This window comes from Ovis canadensis, chromosome 5, assembly GCF_042477335.2.
Source record: "Ovis canadensis isolate MfBH-ARS-UI-01 breed Bighorn chromosome 5, ARS-UI_OviCan_v2, whole genome shotgun sequence".
NCBI classification, from domain to species: domain Eukaryota; kingdom Metazoa; phylum Chordata; class Mammalia; order Artiodactyla; family Bovidae; genus Ovis; species Ovis canadensis.
In genome coordinates, this window is record NC_091249.1 from 100,365,721 (window position 1) to 100,381,819 (window position 16,099).

Here is a 16,099-nt window from a genome sequence, read left to right on the forward strand (position 1 = left end):
CTTCAGCACCTCAGTAGGTATGACAGACTTGGGTCACCCAGGAAAGAACTTTCTCTACGGATAAGCCTGCTAAGTGTATCTCTGGCTCTTAATCAGAATTTGACTTGCCCAAACCCAAGTAATCTACCAATGTTCTGAACACTATACAGCTAACAAGCCAATAACACAAATTTTATATATGGTATCATGCTGTGGCTTCCCAGGTGGTGCTAATGTTAAAGATGTGAAAGTCACTCAGCCGTATGCGACTCTTTGAGAACACACCTCCAATGCAGGAGACATGAGAGACTCAAGTTCAATCCCTGGATTGGGAAGATCCCCTGGAGGAGGGCATGGCCACCCACTCCAGTATTCTTGCCTGGAGAATCCCATGGACAGAGGAGCCTGATGGACTACAGTCCATGGGGTTGCAAAGAGTCGGACATGACTGACTTAGGAGCAGCTGTGCTGTGCTCAGTGATGTCTGATTCTCTGAGAGGCCATGGACTGTAGCCTGGCAGGCTCCTCTGTCCACGGGATTCTCCAGGCAAGAATACTGGAGTGGGTGGCCATGCCCTCCTCCAGGGGATCTTCCCAACTTGGGGACTGAACCCCTGTCTCTTGCATCTCCTGCATTAGCAGGTGGATTCTTTACCACTGCAACACCTGGGAAGCCCCCTATATATGGTATTGCGGCCTTAAAATTAACATTGATAACCCAGGTGCTTCAGGCAGCTTTGTGTTTATGGCTCGGCATACTTCTTAAGAGACATTTTGATAACGAAAACCTCTTTTCAAAGCAGCATTTGGATTTGGGCCTCTGAAGCCCCCTCCAAAAATCAACAGGGGACATTTACCAACCCAAAACCATGTAATTTTTCTTGATCAAAAAAGAACATTGATTTGACAAGGCTAATACACTCAATACAGAACCGACTGATGTAGTGGAACTTTCCATGTGTTTCCATATAAGTTAGTGTGAACCTAAGAATATAGCAGAAAACAGCTATTACATAAGTTGCAAAGAGCTCCAGGGGTTCTCAACTGTGGGAAGGGTGCCTTCCTAGGAGGCAGCTGGAAATGTGTAGGAGTTCTTTGGTTTTGCTCTTTAATCATCCCAAGTTTTTTTAGCAGGGGACCTTCAGTGGCAATAGTGAGTAGGGAGTCAGGGATATCAAATATCTTGCAGTGTGTGGGGCAATCCTACAGTAAAGCATTTCCTGCCAAAAATACTGAACTAAACACATGCAAGATCTCCTGGAGAAGGAAATGGCAACCCACTCCAATATTCTTGCCTGGAGAATCCCATGGACGGAGGAGCCTGGTAGGCTACAGTCCATGGGGTGGCAAAGAGTCAGACACGACTGAGCAACTTCACTTTCATTTTCACTTTCAAACACATGCAACAACTTTGGATAAAATAAATCAAGCAAGGACTCTATTATATTTTTCTTCCAGTGAAGCAGAACTCTCCCTATCACATATCCAGAGAAATGCAGATTAGTCTGGGAGATAAAACACATCAAGAGACTGGAGAAACTTGAGATAAAAGTTAATAACATCTTACATTAGTGTTTAATTCAGACATTTAAAAAGTAGTCTTTGATCCCTTCCTCTTCTCAAATGAAGGCATTAGGTGGGCAGAGCAAGGTAGGCATCCGTGCTGGTAAGAGGGGGAGCCCTGCCATTGTCAGCATATATCGACATATATTGATGGATATGAAAAGAAGTGATTGCATGTTGTGTATGTATGAATGTTTTCAAGCGTTAATGTCCTCATACTCCTATAGTCATACCTCTATCCCTTGTCCACTGAGAGAGCTTGGGAACGATGACAATCCCAAAGCTAATGGTTTCCAAATACCATTCTCCACTAAAAGAAACCGGGAAGGTCCCATATGCCGGAGGACAACTAAGTCCATGAGCCACAACTGTTGAGCATGTGCTCTCGAGGCTGGGGGCCACAACTACTGAAGCCCGCAAGCCTTCGAGCTGGGTCTCCGCAATAAGAGAAGCCACTGCAATGAGAAGCCCACACAGCAACAAACACCCAGCACAGCTGGGAAAAAAAAAGAACAGTAATAATAATCTTTTTTTCAAAAGGTTTGTTATAAACTAGGCTATCTGCTAAGTCCTAGGGACGCAGTAGTAGGAAAAAAATCTGTTTCCTGCCATTTAATGTTTCTAGGCTGGCAGGGAAAATAAGAGTTGAACAAGTAACTATAAGTGCAAGAGAGGAAGCTGTTCAACTGCAGAGGTTGGAGGAAGGTCCCCCTAAGAAGGTGATCTTTATGCTAAGGATGTAATAATGAGCAGGATTAGCCAGGTGATGGGTGAATGAGTGTGTGTGCGTGCTGTGGGGCATGGAGATTTTTGGACTTTGGCAACAGGATATCGCTGATATGATAAAGCTGTGTAAAAATCACCAGACGTGCAGCAAAACTGATTTTTTATGATATCTACTACTAATACCAAAGGACTTTAAAGTGTAGATACCAATAATTTAAGCTTTTCAATAAATGATTAAAATGAATTTGAGATATTATTATTGTTTAACAATAATGTAAGTAAAGTGAAAAAGTGAAGTGGCTCAGTCTTGTCTGACTCTGCAACCCCATGGACTGTAGACCACCAGGCTCTTCTGTCCATGGGATTTTCCAGGCAAGAATACTGGAGTGGATTGCCATTTCCTTCTCCAGGGAATCTTCCTGACCCAGGGATCGAACCAGGTCTCCCACACTGCAGACAGTCTCCTTACCATCTGAGCCACCAGGGATATAACACATGTGGAAAGAGTAGATTAAATTTTAAAAGAAAAATGTTATGACATCTTGATCTTATGTAGCTCCTGCTGTCAAAGGAATTCAACATATTTTCACAAATTAGTCAAATTTTAAGCATTATTGTTAGGGAGTGGTTTATGTCTACTATTTTACACTTGGGAACACTGAGGCAAATGACTTGCTCAATTTTCACATAATTTTTCAGTTGCAGGGCCAAGACTATGTCCTTAATTTTTAACCTCCCACTCCAATGCTTTTTAAAATTATTTGTGTTGAAAATATATCAGCCATGTTATCACGGCAGGAAAAAGAGGAAATTATTTTCTATTCTTTTTGTCATAGAACTAAATATATTTACAAATTAAGAACAGTATTAAATACTCAGTACAAATATAGAATTACTTTAATCAATGTCCACTTGATTCCCCACCCCCATCCCCCCCAACTAGAAGCCTCATTCTCTTCTGTCCCAGTTCTTTTTGATGACTATTCTAGAGAATTTCAGACTTTTCCCTTTGAAACTCATTCTCAAACAGAAATGAGCTCCTACTTCAATGATTCTTAATCTATTTTTAGTCACAGATCAGAGAATTTGATAAAGTTACAAACTACTTTCTCCTCAAAATGTTCACACCCAGAAACATTTGCATGAAATTTTAAGAAGTTTGCTGAGCACTCTCCCTTCTCAGGGAGAAGGCAATGGCACCCCACTCCAGTACTCTTGCCTGGAAAATCCCATGGATGGAGGAGCCTGGTGGACTTCCGTCTATGGGGTCATGAAGAGTCGGACACAACTGAGCGACTTCACTTTCACTTTTCACTTTCATGCATTGGAGAAGGAAATGGCACCCACTCCAGTGGTCTTGCCTGGAGAATCCCAGGGACGGGGGAGCCTGGTAGGCTGCCGTCTATGGGGTGGCACAGAGTTGGACACGACTGAAGTGACTTAGCAGCTCCCTTCTCAAGGTCATTCATGTACCTCACACTATGAAGCCCTGATCTCCTAGGTGTCAATCACTGATAATTTCATCTTTATTTTCTTAACAACCCTGCATGGAAGGTATTGTTTTTTTTCATAAAACAGATGAGGAAACTGGGCCATATGAACTGGTATTGCTGGGACAGGAATCAATGTGTCTTTCTTTCCCCAGGTCCTTTCACCTACATATTCTTACCTACAAAAACAGGCTTCAAAACTCACTCAACTAAATCTAAAGGCTTACATTCAGCCTTCATCCATCCATCCAGTGTCAACATGCCAAACCATTTAACCATTTTCTCACTCGTCTGAGAAAAATCAAGTTGAGGAAAGCTGCCTGGCCTCACGGGGGCTACAGAATTATTATTCTAAGTTATCCTTGCGCTCTGTGGTCTCTTGCGGCAGCTTCCTAAAAACCAGTCCAACTTCTAGGTTTCTGGGAAACTATTTTTAAAAGTTCCTGTGAGGAATGGTTCCTTTGTCCACAGTTCCCATTCATAACTACCACACTGATGATAACTAGGGAAGTGGTTGGGCTTGGCTTTCTCAGCACTCAGCCTCCTCCTCCTGCCCTGTTAACCCCCTGGGTGACAAAGCACCCTCATCTCTAGAACCATTTCTGCACCTTTCATCCTCTCTCAATACTAAACAAAGAAGGAACTATAAGGCAGTCAGGAAGAATTTTGGAGTAACTGGCTACACATAACTGAAAGTCAATCAGGTGAAAACAGTACTTCAACCAGGCATTTCCTTTTTAAAGATTTGTATGTCTAAATGTGGAATAAAATTTTTTACCTTGTATTTCTATGTTTTAGCAGGCAGTTAGACAAATGATTGTTGTTTGATTGGTTGAATACTGGAGCAGAAGAGTGAATGGTCTGCAGTCCCATAGATAAATTTAACATGGGCAGATTCAAGTTTTGTGGATTCTGAAGCATAAACAATTTGGGGGACTCTCTTTAAGAAACATATAAAACTATATATAGAAAATTAGATTTAAAAGTTAAATTATTGAGAATGAAAAATCATATCAAATCACTACTACAACCTTGAAAATAATACAAATGCCCCCAAATCCAGAAAAATCATATTTCCATCAGGTGACATACCTCTGGCTGACATCTCATGCTGGATGAGTCAGCATAGTAGGAATTAGGAATATTCTAGAAGCCAGGCCTAGAGATGGCCAGCAATAGCTGTGCATGGAAGAGACAGAAAGCCACATAAACACCCCCCACTAAAGCTGAAGGGTGTGTATCTATAATTCAGCTTCCCCTTAATTGGATGTCCCAGCCACTCCAACACCATTCAACCTCAGGTACAGTACAACCAAGGGAAGTCTGAGTCTGAGCCAGCCGTCTTAAACAACTGCACATTTTGCAGAGAATGTTAACATTAAAGAGATAAAGGAAAACAAGCTGCTACAACTTTCTTTTGTCTATTAGCAAATAATTGTCTTTATCTCAAACTGTCACATGATTTTTGCCTTGGCAATGAATGCAGAAAGAGGCTCTGCTATTCCATTGCTCCTCTCTTCTGTTCAGGGCTCTGCCTAGAGCCCACCTCTAGGCTCCACTAGCTTTGTCTCTGGACAAATGTATGCCCTGTACATTTAGTGTTTTTTGCTCTGTTTCCTAAGCAACTACAAAGAGATTTATTGACTGATTTTCATGGAAATAAAATTTAAAAATCTAAATTTATATGGGACCACAATAGACTCCTTTTATTTCTTTATTTTTGCCATGTCACAGCACATGGGAATCTTAGTTCCCTGACCAGGGATGGAACTCACATCCCCTGCAGCGGAAGCTCGGAGTCTTAGCCACTGCACTGCCAGTCCCTGAAAGACCCCTTTTCTGAGAAGAAAAAATAAAATAAAGCTGGAGGTATCATACTCATTGATTTCAAATTATATTACCAAGTTGTAGTAGTAAAAACTGGCTTCCCTGGGGGCTCAGCAGTAAAGAATCCATCTGCAAGGCAGGAGACTTGGAGACACAGTTTCAATCCCTGGATCAGGAAAATCCTGAGGAAATGGCAACCCACTCCAGTACTCTTGCCCAGAAAATCCCATGGACAGAGGAGCCTGGCAGGCTGTAGTCCATGGGGTCGCAAAGAGCTGGCCAAGACTGAGCGACTCAGCAACAGCACTCAATACAGAATGGTACTGGCAGGAGGACAGACATACAGACTAACAGAGCAGACTCAAGAGCCCAGACATAAACCCACGTGTATAGTCCATTAATTTAGGACAAAGGAACAAAGAAGATACAATGGAGAAAGAATACCCTCTTCATAAATGGTTAGGGGAAAACTGGACAGCTACATGCAAAAGAATGAAACTACACCACTACTTACATCATACACGAAAATTGATGCAAAACAGTCTGAGACCTGAAATCATAGAACTATTAGAAGAAAACATAGGCAGTACTCTCATCGACATTGGTCTCAGGCAAGGGAAACAAAAGCAGAAATACATAGGACTATGTCAGATTAAAAAGGTTCTGCACAGCAAAGAAGACCATGAACAAAGTGAAACACAGCCTACTGAATGAGAAAAGATACTTGCGAATCATATATCTAGTAAGAGCTTAATATCCAAAATATATAAAGAACTGATATAACTCAACAACAAAAAAAGCCTAACGATCTGATTAAAAGATGGGCAGAGGATCTGAAGAGACATTTTCCCAGAGAAGATACACAGATGCCCAAACACATACATGAAAAGATGTTCGATATCATCAGAGAAATGAAAATCAAAACCACAATGAGATACCACCTCATGCCTTTTAGAATGACTATTATCAAAAAGGCAAGAAATAACAAGTGTTGGAGAGGATGTGAAGAAAAGGAAACCAACACACACTGTTGGTGAGAATGGAAACTGGTGTAGCCATTATGGAAAACAATATGGAGAGTCCTCAAAAAATTAAGAATAGAACCACCATATGATCCAGGTACTCCATTTCTGGCTTTTATACAGAGAATACAAAAACACTAATTTGAAAGATATATGCACCCTTATGTTCAACACAGCATTATTTACAACAGCCAAGATATGGAACAGCGTAAGTGCCCGTTGAAGGGTGAATAAAACAGAGGTGGTATTTAAGTATGTAATGGGCCACTACTCAGTGATAAGAAAAGATGAAAACTTGCCATTTGTCACTTGAAGGTATTATTTTACGCTACATATAACAAGTCAGACAGATTAAGACAAACATTACAAATTCACTCATATGTGGACTAACACCAACAAAATTTAAAAACCAAACAAAACACACACACAGATACAGAGAAAAACGTAGTGATTACCAGTGGGAAAAGGGTTTTGGGAGAGGGTGAAATGGTTAAAGGGGGCCCACTATATGGTGACAGATGGGAACTAAACTTTCAGGGGTGAGCACACTGCACTAAATAAATACAGAAGTTGAAATAAAATGTCATCACACACGAAACTTACATAATATTATAAACCAACTTTACCTCAATTGAAAAATAAAACAAAATAAACAAAATTGACAAATTAGAAAAAAAAAAAGTTTCAGGAGAGGGATTCTGAGATATATCATCTACTTTTCCCCCCTTCATCTTATAAGCACTCCTGCTCAAAGCAGGAATTAATTCAGATTCCCAGACTTCTCTAAGAGTCGTGTAAACAGTATTTCATATTGCTATCCCTATCTCTGATTCTAGAATAGATCTTTTCCTTTCAATATTATGCCAACTACTAAGTTTGAGGTTTCAGCCTTGATTGCTCTTAACATTAAGAGAATTGATAACTCTTAACATTTTGATTTGCTTAACATTCAGCAATTTAGCCACACAAACTCTTTCAAGGCAGATTTTTGTCCTCCATGAAGTTTTCCCTAAAAATCAAACTTACATCAATCCTTAACAAAGCACTTACCATCCTGCATGGCAATCATGTCGTCCAACTAGATTAGGAGCCACTTCAAGGCAAAGACTATATTGTTCATTTAAATGCACATCACACATTCCAGTGGAAAACAGTAACCACTAAATGTTTGCTGTGTAAACAAATACACAACTGAATGAAAGATACACATCACAAAAAAACATACACTCAGTTTATAGAGGTATGACTATTAATGAGAACACTTGAAACCTTGCCTTGTTTAACTCTCTATTGCCACATGCTGCTAAGTCACTTCAGTCGTGTCCGGCTCTGTGCGACCCCATAGACGGCAGCCCACCAGGCTCCGCTGTCACTGGGACTCTCCAGGCAAGAACACTGGGGTGGGTTGCCATTTTCTTCTCCAAGGCATGAAAGTGAAAAGTGAAAGTGAAGTCACTCAGTCGTGCCAGACTCTTAGCCACCCCATGGACTGCAGCCCACCAGGCTCCTCCGCCCACGGGATTTGCAGGCAAGAGTACTGGAGTGGGGTGCCATTGCCTTCTCCCATTGCCACGTAAGGAGGTTTAAATTATTTTCAGATAAACTCAAAAGATTAGTCAGTGGAACTTTCAACTCATGTAATCCAGGAAGAAAAAACAACCAAACCAGCTCATTCCATCCTAAAACCCAACTAAAAACCCACGATTAATGCTTCTGGGGTTTCACTATGGGGAGATTTCTACCACTCACCTTCTGAATCCATTGCCTCCAGATGCCGTACTCTCCAGAGTCTTCATTTCCTACCTCACTGAGAGGGAGCTGATAATGCTCTTTTCTTGGATTCTGAACTTTGGAAGATTCTGGTATTTCCTTTTGCTGCTAGAAAACAGCTGAGACTGTGGGAACTCGGCTTTTATTTGGTTCTTCTGCTTTTAAATATCTCCTCTGCTCAAGAGTGCTAGAAAATGTCAGAAACCTATCTAGACTCTTAGAAGTATGTAGAGATAGATGTAAGAGAAACACCATAAAATGAGAGTATTTTGGTTCTATCCAGGAGGAGGAGCAAACTTCTGGAACAGTTTTCAGGAAATGAATTGGTGAAGTTTATGACTCTCAGACTTGGGGACTAATAACCTTTTTATTGTGGTAGTATAGTAAGTAGACCAAATCCACTATCAGCATCATTTCAAAGCAAAAGATATTTTAACATCACAAACTCAAGAAACAATCTTAAAATAAATAAAAGTTCTTTAAATTTTACCAATTCTGCTTCATGAAAAACATACTGCATTGTCAGTTACATTCTGAAACCTAACTGGGAGCTCTGCTCTTACTCACTTCTGGATTCTAATATTTATGTTATTTTTAAACAAACACTTAAATTTTAGAGCAATTTTAGATTACAGAAAAATTTCAAAGATGATACAGAGAGCTCTATATACACTAACCCCAGTTGCTCCTATTATTAACATCTTACATTAGTATGGTACATTTATCACAACTAATGAACCAATACTGTACATTGTAATTACCTAGTAAAGTCTAGACTTTGTTCAGATTCTATTAGTTTTTACCAGCTGCCATTTTTCTTTTCCAGGATCCCAACTAGGACACCACATTTCATTTGCTATGTCTCTTTAGTTTTTGCTTGGTTCTAAGTTTCTCATAATTACCCTGGTTTTGGTATTCTTGACAGTTCTGAGACATACTGGCTAGGTATTTTGTAGAACTCTCACTTGGGATTTCTATGATGTTCTTCTCATGATTAGACTAGCGTCAGAGATTTTAGAGAGGAACACCACAATGGTGAGGAGGCAGCTAGAAACTGTAGAAGAGTATCAGAATATCAGAGAGGAGAGCTGCAAAGAGAGTGAGCTCTAGAGACTGGCAGAGTTCTTTCTCATCTTCATCTGAGTTCTGATCAATAGATGTATCTGGGGAAATTACACAATGCTGGCAGCATAATCACCAGAAAGGAACAGGCAGAAAAATCCTTAGGACTCAAAAGAGAGGTAGGAGTAGTTCCTGTTTCCATCAGACCAAAGTGAAAAACTGCAGCCATGAAATTAAAAGACTCTTACTCCTTGGAAGAAAAGTAATGACCAACCTAGATAGCATATTCAAAAGCAGAGACATTACTTTGCCGACTAAGGTCCATCTAGTCAAGGCTATGGTTTTTCCTGTGGTCATGTATGGATGTGAGAGTTGGACTGTGAAGAAGGCTGAGCGCTGAAGAATTGATGCTTTTGAACTGTGGTGTTGGAGAAGACTCTTGAGAGTCCCTTGGACTGGAAGGAGATCCAACCAGTCCATTCCGAAGGAGATCAACCCTGGGATTTCTTTGGAAGGAATGATGCTAAAGCTGAAACTCCAGTACTTGGCCACCTCATGCGAAGAGTTGACTCATTGGAAAAGACTCTGATGCTGGGAGGGATTGGGGGCAGGAGGAGAAGGGGATGACAGAGGATGAGATGGCTGGATGGCATCACGGGCTCGATGGATGTGAGTCTGAGTGAACTCCGGGAGATGGTAATGGACAGGGAGGCCTGGCGTGCTGCGATTCATGGGGTCGCAAAGAGTCAGACACAACTGAGCGACTGAAATGAACTGAACTGAAAGTGAAAAAGCTTTGTAACATGTGGGGCATTGGTAGAGTACTCAACAGAGTACTTCCTCAGTAACGGGTAAAAATTATCACTAACTTAAAGGGTGCTCTCATTTTAAAAGTAAGTCTCAAAAGAATCAAACTATCTCCTAGATTTCCAAGATCTTGGCCACATTCCAGAACAAAGCTCAGAAATATTTAAAGGAATATAAAAATATCCAGCACCCAACAAGACAAAATTCAGTGTCTGGCTTCCAGTCCAAGATTTTCAGGAGGCAAACAAGCAAGAATATATGAACCCCAATGACAAGAAAACCCAATCAACAGATACAAGTTCCAGAGTGACACAGAAGATAACATTAGTAGACACAGACACTGAATCAACTGTTATAAATATATTTTATATGTTCAAGAAAGTAAATATGAACATGTTAAAGAGAGACAAGGAGAAAATAAAGATCCAAATTGCATCTCTAGATATTAAAAAAAAAAATCTGAACATGAGATAAAAAATACACTGGGTGAGTTAAATACCAGATTAGACACTGCCGGGGGGAAAAAAAAAGTGAACTTCAAGACATAGCAATAAAAACTATCCAAAATTAAACAGAGGGGGAAAAACAAAACTAGGGGAAAAAAAATGAGCAGGGTATCAATGAGTTGTGGGACAAATTCAATTTTTTAAAATAACAGATTAAAAAAATTTTGTTTTGCAAGCCAGTACAAAAATGATACTTCCAACTTCTCAAATAAAGTGACAAGATCACAGCCGTCTTCCATTAAAATGCTAAAACTGAAATCTCCTACTTCTGCCAAGAACTTTAATATTCTCAAGCAGAATCAATACTTTAAAAGGCAAAGAAAACTATTATAAAATTTATTGCATATGTTTGACGATGTAACTGAAAAGCCTTTTGTGGTTGACCCAGGTAACTTGTAAAGATCTACCATACTTTTCTTTCAACACTTTTTTCTGCAGAAAGAGCTATCAAAAAAATTATTATAAAATCCAACAATGCAATGCAACTGCATTCCTACTTCTTTCCTTAGTATGGAAAAATTAAGTCAGTTTTTAACTTGGCCTGAGGTAAAAACCTAGTGATCTAAGAAGCTCAACTGAACTCAAGCAATAAATGTAAGAAACTATAACAAGGGAGCATATTAACATTTTTACAGATTAAGTACTTTTTCACGTGCTTTTTGTTTAACTGTGAAGTTATCTATATTTCTTGCCCATTCTTTGTTAGTAGTTCTTCATTTATCTTGAACATGAGTCCTTTGTCTAACGTTTTGCAAATATTTTACCAAACTATGACATGCCTATTTTCTTAACACATTTTTTAACGAGCAGAAATTTAATCTCTATGAAATTTTACCATTAAACCTTCTGGTTAAAACAGTGTCCTAAGAAACCTCTACTTCTAAAATGATCAAATATTCTTCTATTTCCTTTAAAAACTTTATGATTATATCTTTTACAGTGAAAACTATGGTCCCCCCTAATTTTTGTGTGTAGTATGAGATATAGATTCACTTAAAAAATGAATAAACCGTTTTATTCATTATTTTAATGTGGATACCCAGTTACTCTAGTGACAACAGTTAAAGTTGCATTGTTGCTCTTTGAAAATTTTACTATTAAAAATTGTTATTAAATTTTTAAAATAAATTTTTTGTTTATTACTATAATTCATTTTGATGGGATCTTCAGTTTCAACAGACTATTAAGTTGACAGGTCATCAACTTTAGACATCAGTCACTTACCCAAAACAGGTACACAGACCATGGACTAGAATGACAGAAATTTAAATATGTGGGAAAAAACTGCATTTCATGTTTTAAGTAGTTGTTTAAAATAGAAAAGAAACAAGTATACACATATAAACAAAACACAATTACAGTAATTCCTAATCTTATCATTGCCACTTTTTTAAAGTAAGTCAACTAACAGGGTTTCATTTGTTTAGTCTTTTGGAATTTCCATTAAGTATACATTGTTTCACTGTAGTTTCATAAAGAGAATGCATTTCAAATAAACCAAATAGATGTTAAAGCCAGGTTTTGTATATAGAGTGCTCTTTTAAAAAATATATCTCCCTCATACTTAATTCTTTAGCAATGGGTACTTAATATACTCAAACTGTGCTCTATATTTAAAAATTTGATATTATTAATCCAAATTCATCATTAGCTATGTTACCTTTGTGTAACAGTATCTGATACTATGACTTTTGGGTAAAATCTGTCATACACACATCATATTGTCTACCAAATGGACACATCTTCAACTCTTTAGAAACCCTTTGCGTCTTTTAAGAAGTTCTACTGAAATAAAATGTTTACATGTCCAAATTAAGTTAAAAAGCATTTGACAGGAAAACTAGAAAAAGTAGACTCAGAAGATTATACTTATTGCGTATTTTAGTCCATTAGCAAACAAGAGGCATTTGATTAAATGGTTATAATCCTTCCTGTACCATGCACCAACTGAAAAGGGGAATATACAATACTGTTCATTTCTTATAATATTTCTTAAGTGACCTCACACTTAGCAAAATCCAAGTAATCAGGATGTTTTGTTGACCAATGAACCACAGCAATATAAGAAAAACACTATGATGGTGCTCATTTCCTTCAAAGCATTATTTAGAACTTTTCTTCTCTGTGAGGCTTTCCCTCAAGACTCTTTACAATTTTAACCCCAGCCCTCCAACTTCATATTCTTCCTTCCCTGATGCCCTACCCCCGATCCCCACCAAACTCCTGCTCAGTAGCTCAGTGAGCTATCACTCACTGTCTAACCTATCCCACATGTGATTCATATTCATCTGTTTATAATCTCCTAGAGGGCAGAATTTTGATGTGCTGTTTACCGATGTATGTAGGGCAATTTCTGGAATACTACCCACTCACGCCTTTCACTGTGTGGATCACAATAAACTGGAAAATTCTGAAAGAGATGGGAATATCAGACCACCTGACCTGCCTCTTGAGAAACCTGTACGCAGGTCAGGAAGCAACAGTTAGAACTGGACATGGAACAGACTGGTTCCAAATAGGAAAAGGAGTACGTCAAGGCTGTATATTGCCACCCTGCTTATTTAACTTATATGCAGAGTACATCAAGAGAAACGGTGGGCTGGAGGAAGCACAAGCTGGAATCAAGATGCCGGGAGAAATATCAATAACCTCAGCTATGCAGATGACACCACCCTTATGGCAGAAAGTGAAGAGGAACTAAAGAGCCTCTTGATGAAAGTGAAAGTGGAGAGTGAAAAAGTTGGCTTAAAGCTCAACATTCAGAAAATGAAGATCATGGCATCTGGTCCCATCACTTCGGGAAATAGATGGGGAAACAGTGGAAACAGTGACAGACTTTATTTTTGGGGGCTCCAAAATCACTGCAGATGGTGATTGCAGCCATGAAATTAAAAGACGCTTGCTCCTTGGAAGAAAAGTTATGACCAACCTAGATAGCATATTCAAAAGCAGAGACATTACTCTGCCAACAAAGCTCTATCTAGTCAAGGCTATGGTTTTTCCAGCAGTCACGTATGGATGTGAGAGCTGGACTATAAAGAAAGCTGAGCACCGCAGAATTGATGCTTTTGAACTGTGGTGTTGGAGAAGACTCTTGAGAGTCCCTTGGATGCAAGGCAATCCAACCAGTCTATCCTAAAGCAGATAGATCAGTCCTGGCTGTTCACTGGAAGGACTGATGTTGAAGCTGAAACTCCAAAACTTTGGCCACCTGATGCGAAGAGCTGACTCACTGGAAAAGACCCTGATGTTGGGAAAGATTGAAGGTAGGAGGAGAAGGGGACAACAGAGGATGAGATGGTTAGATGTTATCACCGACTGAATGGACATGAGTTTGGGTAGACTCTAGGAGTTGGTGATGGACAGGGAGGCCTGGCGTGCTGCGGTTCATGGGGTTGCAAAGAGTTGGACATGACTGAGTGACTGAACTGAACTGAATTCATATTTATTGAACAAAGAATTAAATGAGAAGAAACCTAAATACTCCTGGAGAAAATATTCTTTGTAAAGTCATTCTCAACTAACAATAAATGAATGTCTTCTAACTAATATGATATATAACCATTCCTGAAGCCAAAAGTAGTTATTCATTTTTCTCATGCTAACATAAACAGAAGTTAATATCAGATTTAGAAATATACAATTATATATTTAATGTAAACTATTTGCTTTATTTAACATATGATTAACCTGAGGTTCTCCCTGGTGGCTCAGACAATAAATAATCTGTCTGCAATGCAGGAGACCCGAGTTTGATCCCCTGGAGAAGGACATGGCAATCTACTCCAGTATTCTTGCCTGGAGGATTCCACGGACTGAGAAGCCTGGTGGGCTACAGTCCACAGGGTAGTAAAAAGTAGGACAAGACTGAGAGACTAACACACACACACACACCCCTGAGGTCAACAGTGATGATAATTCAGTTTTATTTAATTAGTATGGATTGAATGTCTAGTAAGTGTAAAAAAAAAACACAAACAAACAAACTAATTGCCGGTAGAAATGGGATGTGAAGAAATGCTTCCTGATTCTAAGGTCAACATTCTTGCTACAAAATCATGCTACTTCATTTAATAAAATGGGTAGCTTTCTGCCAAATGGGAGAAAGGGGAGGAATAACTACATACAGGGAGTTTTAAAAGAAATAAAAAACAGAACAACAGAACAGAAAAAATGCAAACTCTCTGAATCATTAAAGATTAAAAAAAAAAAAAGAAGAGAAAGGTTGACATCAGCTCTTTGATCATCCTTAATGCCTAATGTTCATGTTGGAGTTTTCATGGCATATAATCAGCTCAGCTATAAACTCAGAGTACAGACATAATGAGACAAATGGGAATTAGATGATGAGAATGTAGGACTATTTGAGACACTGGGTTCAAGCTCTAGGACAGTGTGTTTAAATCTGATTCTTTAAGCCACCTAAAGCTCTGTGAAGACACAGGATGATCGACATTCAAAAATGACTTAGTTTTATTTTGCTGAATAGCCATATACCATGACAGACCATTTTCAATTATAAGATAGTTCAGAAAGTGTGTATAAATTCAGAGAATGTTGAGACCCCAAGCTTTCCAATACTGAGAATTTAATCTTTCACTTGAAAGAATAAAATCCACCCAGTTAAGTTCCCATTACAGACTTCATAATGAATTCTACTTATTGCTTCCTGGACCTATCAATTCCACTAATAGATGAATATCTCTTCTGAATCATAACTTAAGAAATGTCACTATTTTACCAATGATATTTATATCAGAAACAGTAAGACAATGAGTCCACACTGCAAGGATACATTGGTCATTTATGCATAACAATTGAAATTCTGGGGAAAAACCAAAGATTATCAAATTAACTACAATATTAAGATAGAGTTATATGCTTTTCATTTTGGACAAACCAATGGGAGTAGAACAGAGCTCTAATTTTTACAGTGCAATGGCAGGGGCTGGGGGCAGGAACCAACAAATTGTCAAGTAACATTATACAGATCATAGGAAGCAAGATTTTATGGGTTCCCAGTTAATCTGGCAAAAATATAAAATAAAAATAACTGATTTCTGAAGCATTTATACCGATTATAGAGTCCAATGTAAAAGATAGTTCTATTGACCTAATTTGAGATATTCAAAAATATTACTTGCAGTCTCTTTGCAACATGTTCATGTATCAAAAAACCACTGTTATACTACAACTTTCTATGAATTATATCTCGACTTAAAAATATCACTCAGTTTACATAAAGTACAAACCCTTTTGCATTTAATACAATCTTTGATACAAAGACAACAAGCTTAAATTAACCAGTTAGTAGTTACAATCATCTTTCTCTCAAAATTTGCTTTAA